The sequence below is a fragment of the Hakea prostrata genome, chromosome 9 (genome assembly GCF_041222555.1).
Source record: "Hakea prostrata isolate BN-2017 chromosome 9, UWA_Hpros_2, whole genome shotgun sequence".
Lineage (NCBI taxonomy): Eukaryota > Viridiplantae > Streptophyta > Magnoliopsida > Proteales > Proteaceae > Hakea > Hakea prostrata.
In genome coordinates this window covers 53593659-53601662 of record NC_142608.1, presented here as the reverse complement: position 1 = coordinate 53601662, position 8004 = coordinate 53593659, and positions in this window count along the sequence as shown.

Below are 8004 nucleotides of genomic sequence, written 5' to 3'. Positions count from 1 at the left end.
GCTATGTTAATGAAGGTTGCTAAGACAACCACACATGTAATATTTGACAATTTCCCATCTCCAATGCTCCAATTTTTGTTTGAAAAGTTAGCTATATCTAATTCCGAACTACTGGGAACATGTAATGCAACTCAAACTTATGGCTGTAAGTGTTTTTAGTTTTAATGAAGCTCTTTTTCTTATCAATATATAAATATATATATATTCTCCCCTTGTTCATCCAAGGCCTTTATTGAAGTTGGCTTTTATTGTTGGCACTTGGAGCTGCAACGTGCAAGTAATCAATATTCAATAGTCTTCCCTTTTTCATCATGGGCTCTGAAACTAAACTATCATATGAATCTAGTAATAGACTCCAATTTTATTGAATGAGAGGAATTTTTTAACATGGTCATGGTGGGTGATCAAAGGTTGGTCATATTACTGGTCAAACGGCAGCCCCTAGTCTAGCTGATTTGAAGTATGCAGAATGGATCGCTAATGACAATCAAGTAACATCTTGGCTTTTTAATTCAACGGAACCTCAAGTTTACAAAATTTTTGCCTATTCAGAAATGGCCAAAGCCCTTTGGATGGTCAGGTTGATTATTCGTCTAGAGTTTATGAATCACAATAGCAACTCACTCATATAGGGCAGGGCCCAACTCAATCCTTTTTTGATCACCTTGGGAATCTTAAAAAATGGTGGGATGAACTATGTCAGTATTGCCCACTCGCTCCAATTGTTGATGTTTATATTAAAAGAGAGGAACATGATAGGGTATTCAATTACTTGCCAGTATTTGCCCCAAGTGTGAAAGACTTAAAAAAATAGATTCTCATGAATCCTGAGCTTTCTTCTTTCACTAGTATTTGTGCCATTATACAGAGAAAAGAAACTAGACATTGTATTATGTCATCGCCATCTAAAACATGGGAGAATCAACCTAAAAATTCAGCCCATAACACAACTAGCAATGTTGCTTCCCAATCAAATTATGGGAATCGAGTTGTTTATAGTGGCCACGGGAAAGGTCGTGGGACTCGACTTGCTTACCGTTGTGACCACTGTATCAGAATGGATATTTCAAAGTAAGATGTTGGCAATTGCATCCCCACTTACGTCCTTCCAGAAATCAGACTACTACTAAGACTTTGGGTACAAAAGTTGTTGCACAAGTAGGTTCTTCAAATTTTCAAGGTTCAATTCAACAACTTGTATCTCAGCTACAACTCATTCAGTCAAATGGTTCTACTCAACCTACATCTGAATCAAGCAACATAGTTCATCACACTAGTACTACTTTTGCACTTTCAACCTTATTTCAGAATTATTTTATAGTGGATTCAAGTGCAACTGACAATATGATTCGATCTTCATATTATTTGTTTGACTTGAGTACTAATAAGGTGAATTCTTACCCTACTATTTCTGTTGCTAATGGAACTATGGTTCCTATTGAAGGGCATGGGAAATTTAACTTATTTTCAACCAAAATTGATGCATTGCTTATGCCTGCATTATCTATGAATTTATTATTCGTTAGCAAGCATACTAAGAGTTTGAATTGCAATGTGGCTTTTTCAAAGGACAAAGTAATCTTTCATGACCAAATAATAGGATCAACGATTGGTGGACACCTGCAACATGGTCTCTACGTATTGGACTCTACAAATAGTGCTTTGATTTTTGTGAGAAAATCTAAGAAATCCCAACTCTGGCATTGGCATAAGGGTCACCCATTTGATAGGGTCCTTCATTTTTTGGACTCTTCTCTATCGATCCTTTGATTCTAGTAGTTGTGATATGTCCCATTTTTCTAAGCAACATAGATTGCCTTTTCCTAATAGTACTCATGTTTCAAGTAGTTCTTTCGAAATTGTGCATTCTAATGTTTGGCACTCACTAGTGGACTCTAGAGATGGTTTTAAATTATTTGTTAACTTTATTGATGACAAATCATGAGCTACCTCGTTATATTTATTGAATCCAAGAATGAAGTTCTACAAACATTTCAAGACTTCTATAATATGATTCATAATCAATTTTAGACTCGCATCAAATCTTGTGAACAGATAATGGCATAGAGTATAAAAATAAACCTTTTCAATCTTATCTTAGAAGTATGGGAATTTTGCATCAGACCTCATGCGCTGGCACATCGCAACAAAATGGAGTAGCCGAATGCAAAAACAAACGTTTACTCGAGGTGACTCATTCTCTATTCTTCCATGGGAATCTTCCAAGATTTATTGGTTTGATGCCATTCTCGCAAGTTGCCATTTGATTGATCGTCTTCTAAGTTCTGTGTTAAAATTCAAAATCCCTCTGGAAGCTCTCTACAATCCCCCTTTAAGCTTATGTTCACTCACAACATGGTAGCAAACTCGACCTGCGGTCTTTGAAGTGTGTGTTTTTGGGATACTCGATGTCTTAGAAAGGCTATAGATGCTATAATCCTTAACCAAAAATCTTTTTATTTTTCGTGATATTTCCTTTGATGAAACTCACATGTTTTTCTCTGGTAGGAATCAAATTCAGAGGGAGAATAATATGGGTGATACTGTTGACTACAATTACAATGATCTTGTTGTGCAGGAATCTGCTCTTGGCCCCTTACCAAATGTGATAGAAACTTCACATAATGAGCAACAAGACAATCCTATTGCTCAAGACAAACCAATGCATTGATTCCAGTCGAGTCACAGATTGAGCAAAGTGCACCTATGCAGGTTCGAAGGTCGACTTGAGTCTCTCAGCCTTCTATTAGATAGTGAGATTTCTCAACATACCATGTAGCAAGATATCCCATTGAATCTCATATCTATTATGATCGTATCTCCCCTCAATTCTTTGCTTTTTTACTGCTATTGAGGATCATAAGGAACCAACTAATTTTCTTAAGGCCAAGAATTCATCTATGTGGATGAAGGCCATGGAAGATGAACTATAGGCCTTTGATAAAAATCACACTTGGGATATAGTTCCACTCCCAAAAGGCATACATCCAGTTGGGTGTCGTTGGGTCTATAAGACAAAATACAATAGTGATAGCACTATTGAGAGATACAAAGCTAGGCTTGTTGCCAAAGGATATACCCAAACGTATGGAGTCGATTATAAGGAAACTTTTGCACCTATAGTGAAAATGAATACTATAAGAGTGTTAAGTGTCAATAGCCATCAATTGTGAGTGGCCTTTCTTTCAAATGGATATTAAAAATGCGTTCCTACATGGATTCTTGATAGAAGAAGTATACACGGAAGTTCCTCCAGGACATCCATTAGAAGATCAAGATGGAATTGCATGTGAATTAAAGAAGGCAATATATGGCCTTAAGCATTCACCAAGACCTTGGTATGAGAAGTTAAGTACTGCCCTCATAAATTTTGGATTCAAAAGAGGTGGATTAGATTCCTCAATGTTCGTCAAGAGGACTGTTGGCGGTATAGTTGTGGTCTTAGTTTATGTCGACGACATAGTTATCACTGGTAATAAACATTAGGAAATTACCACTCTCAAGCAATATTTGAATAAAACCTTTCACATCAAGGATCTAGGAGAACTTCAATATTTTCTTGGAATTGAAGTTGCAAGCTCAAGTAAATGATTGTTCATTTGCCAAAGAAAGTATGTTCTTGATTTGCAAAAAGAAACTAAAAAAATGGGTGGAAACCAGCTAACTCTCCCATGGATTACAATACTAAGGTTGTTAGTGATACTACTCCTTTGCAAGATATTGGTCGATTTTAACGACTAGTCGAATGACTAACTTATCTTATTATTACCAGGTCTGATATTGCATATGCAGTGAGTTATGTCAGCTAATTTATGCATGCACCTACCAAAGGACACATGGAGCTAGTAGAACGTATTTTGTGCTACTTAAAGTCATCTCCAGGAAGAGGTGTATGGATGAAAAAGAATGGAAACACTAATTGAAGGATATGATGATGCTGACTGAGCTGGTAAGCTATTGATCGAAAGTCAACTACCGGTTTCCGTGTATTTATTGGAGGAAAATTGGTCACTTGGAAAAGTAAGAAACAAAGCATGGTTGTACGTTATAGTGCTAAAGCTGAATACAAGGCAATGGCTTCTGCAACTAGTGACTTGGTATGGGTTATATCCCTTCTTCTAGAATTAGGATTTGATAGTTTCAGTCAACCTATTAAGCTCTTTTGTGATAACCAAGCAGCTACTCACATTGCTTCCAACCCAGTCTTCCATGAAAGGACCAAACACATTGAGGTAGACAGCTTGCAAATTTTTTTGCAAAAGCCCTATCCAGGGGAGCATTTAAAAAAGTAGCAGCCAACTTGACCTTAGATGTAATCTTTGGTCCAACTTGAGGGAAAGTGTTATTGAGTGAAAGTCTTTCGGTATGATACAAAGACTAGCAGTGATCTGTTCATTGTATAGTTCTCACTCATTGTAAAACTCCATCCCTTGTAAAACTCCTCATTCTGTACGACACCATTTCCATAAAAAGATAATGAAGGCTCTCCCCAGTGGTATGTTGATTGGGGAATTTCACCGTGGACGTAGATTTTCACACTAAATATTGAACCACGTTAAATCCCGTCTTTATTTGATTTTGCTTCGTTGGTTGTTTCGTTAATTTGAACACCTATCTTTTCTACAAATGTTATGGTTGGTAATGCTCCCAATAGCAGTGCTCTCTCTGGTAATGGTGGTAGGGTTGGTTTTCCAAGATTCAGTTCAAAGGACCAGGAATTGAAGATATTATGGCTCAAGGAATAATTTAGGAGCTCGATCTAACAATAATTCTAGGAATTTTCGGCTCTCTCTCAAAATCAGCCCTACAATTCCTCTCAGGTCAGAAATAATGGATATTCTAGTGCTTCTGATTCATATGATTCTTGTTCTATTAATGGGATTACAGTGCTTCTCCTTCGTTCATGAATCAACCAAGGGTTTGTTAGCTTTGTAAAATCGTAGGACATCTCTATGCTAAATGCCCTTTGAGATTCAACCATGCATGTGCGGGCAACATCGTTTGCTCATCAGTTCTTTCAACCATGCCTATGTGATTTGTAAATCATGCATTTATCATTATTTATTTGATTTGATTTCCCATAATTAATTAGAAGAGAGCTAATTGAGTATCTTTGTGTTTTTTTCAGGAATAAGGTGATTTTGGTTATTATACATAATATGGAGCAAAGTTGACAAATATATTAGATATTGGTGGATTTTAATAAAATTGAAATCATGGGATTCAATCTTTATGCCCAAAAATCATGATTAATGAGATTCAATTTAATTAATGCAAAGTGAGCACGATCTCAGCCAGATTGGAAATAGATGGAGGCACAAGGTGCAAAATTGGTAACAAGATAAAAAAAATCTTGCAAACACAGCCACCTTTGGTATTTTGGGCATAACTCTCTCGTATGAACTCAGATTGAAGTGATTCAAGATGTTTTGGAAAGATAACGAAAAATCTACAACTTTTTAGTTTTGAGTTTTTCTAGAATCGGAACATATAAGGGTCAATTTAATGGGTAAAGAAGAAAAATTCATAGAGTGTAGGGAAGATAAAAAGGAGGAGGTGATATGCCTTTTGGTTAATGCTTTTAATTATGAGTCTAACCAGTGATGTTCTATAGCTAAACAAACTAAGCGTGCCAAGTTTTGGTGAATGATTATAGTCTTGCGAAGATAAAGCATGTCTAGGCGAGACCATCTTTTGTTTTGAAGTGTAAGTTAAATTGGTTAGTAAAAGCATTAGGGACTCGAAATCCCAAAACCCTCACTTATTCATAGTTAAAAGTTTTTGCATTAATTTTTAGTTTAATTTTTTTGTGTTTCTTAAACTAAAATAAAATAAAAAAAAATTCAAATTTACTTTAAATTAGGTTTTGATCAATTCAATCTTGGAAAGGTAGCTTGTTACCATGGATAGAGGAGAAGGCGAACTGGGATCCTAGCTTTCATCTCTCTCTCTCTCTCTCTCTCTCTCTCTCTCTCTCTCTCTCACACACACACACACACACACACACACACACACACACAAGAAGAAGACCACGAACCACTTTGTCATGAAGTTCAACAACTTTTTTTGTTTGAAACTAAAACTTTTGTCGGAGTGCCGTCTGCGATTAGTACCAGTCCTTGCAAGAGTTTTGAACTCCCTTATTATTTGGTTATGAAGTTTTTTTTTGTAATGAGTAGCTAGTTCATTTTTCTTTGGGATGTAGATGAACCATTGCTTATTTTATTAATGTGATAGTAATATGCCTTTTGGTTAATGCTATTAATTATGAGTCTGACCAGTGATGTTTTATAGCTAAACAAACTAAGCGTGCCAAGTTTTGGTGAATGATGATAGTCTTGCGAAGATAAAGCATATCTAGGAGAGACCATCTTTTGTTTTGAAGTGTAAGTTAAATTGATTAGTAAAAAGCATTAAGGACTCGAAATCCCAAAACCTAGCTTGTTACTATGGGGTGGGAACTAAATTACTAATATAAGCCGCCGAGTGGGTGCAAACCTAGGATTTCCCCGTGGGAGGGTGGGTCTTTAACCACTTGACTAAACCATCATTGGCACCACATGGTTATACTTGTTAAAAGATATAACTGAATTTTTTCTTCATGTCAGTGAAATTGAAAATAGTTTTCCTTGCCTATAATTTTCTTTTCATTTTTAGTAGTGTTTGAGTATGTTCAACGTGAGATTTCTGTTTTCTTTGAGCATAATGAGAATATTCATTAAACTAGTTCTTCTTATACCCCACATGAAAATGGTACTGCCGATAGGGGCGGAACCAGGATTCAACATTGGGGGAGGGGGTGAAGAATAAAAGTCCAAATAACCTTCCTGTTTGGGAAGCGCTAATGTTTTTTCGCCACACATATTGTGGGCCCTTATAAGATCCATTGGGGTCCCACCTATGAATTATTTTATGGGTAATTTTCATCTGGACCCCCGAGGTTTGGCCTATGTCATTTTTAGTCCAAAAAAATTGAGACTAATTTGCATCTACCTCCCCTGTACTATAAAATTAGTCAATTTAAGGACAAATTATCACATTTATGACAAATTTGCCCTTTTTTATTTTTACATTTTAAAGGGTTAAAGTATATTTATTTACAAAATGAGACCCTCCGTTACCCGATTCCCAAATTCCTGGTTCTACCAATTCTAAATCCTTATTTTCCAAATCCTAGTTGAAGATTAGGAAATGGAAATTAATGGGTCGAGAAGGAGGTGTTCATGGACATCAACTGGAGGACCATTAAGAGTCTCTCCCGGCTACAAACAACAACAAATCCCTGCTAGGGCTTCACATATTAAAAGAACACTACGAACAAAGAAATCCAAAACCAAAATCTAGGGTTTTACAAGTATCTAAAAACCAAAAACACGAGAGAAATAAGATTGTGGAGGAGAAGAAGTGGAATCTGTTTCATGTGTACCTGTTTTTTTTTCTTTACTCCCAAGCCCCTTCTCTCACTAGCCCACTCTTCTCTCGCTGGCCCGTTCTCTCTCTCTCTTCTCTCTCTCTCTCTCTCTCTCTCTCTCTCTCTCTCTCTCTCTCTCTCTCTCTCTCTCTCTCTCTCTCTCTCTCTCTCTCTCTCTAAGTTTGGCTCCTATGACAAAAGCGATGGAAAATCAGAAAATTATTGGTAAAATAAGGGGGTAAAATGAATTTAAATGTGAGTAGCAAATAAGGATTTAGAATTGGTAGAACTAGGGATTTGGGAATCGGGTAATGAAGGACGGTTTTATTTTGTAGATTTAATAAACTTTAACTCCTTAAAATGTAAAAATAAAAAATTTAAATTAAAAAAAGGGCAAATTCATCATAGAAGTGATAATTTGTCCTTAAATTGATTTTTTTAATAGTATAGGGGAGGCAGATGCTAAGTCTTAGTTTTTTTGGACTAAAAATGATATAGACCAAACCTCAGGGGTCCAAATGAAAATTACCATTATTTTATTATATTAAAGAATGGAGCCACATATATTTTGTAGTGCATATTTAAAAAAAAAA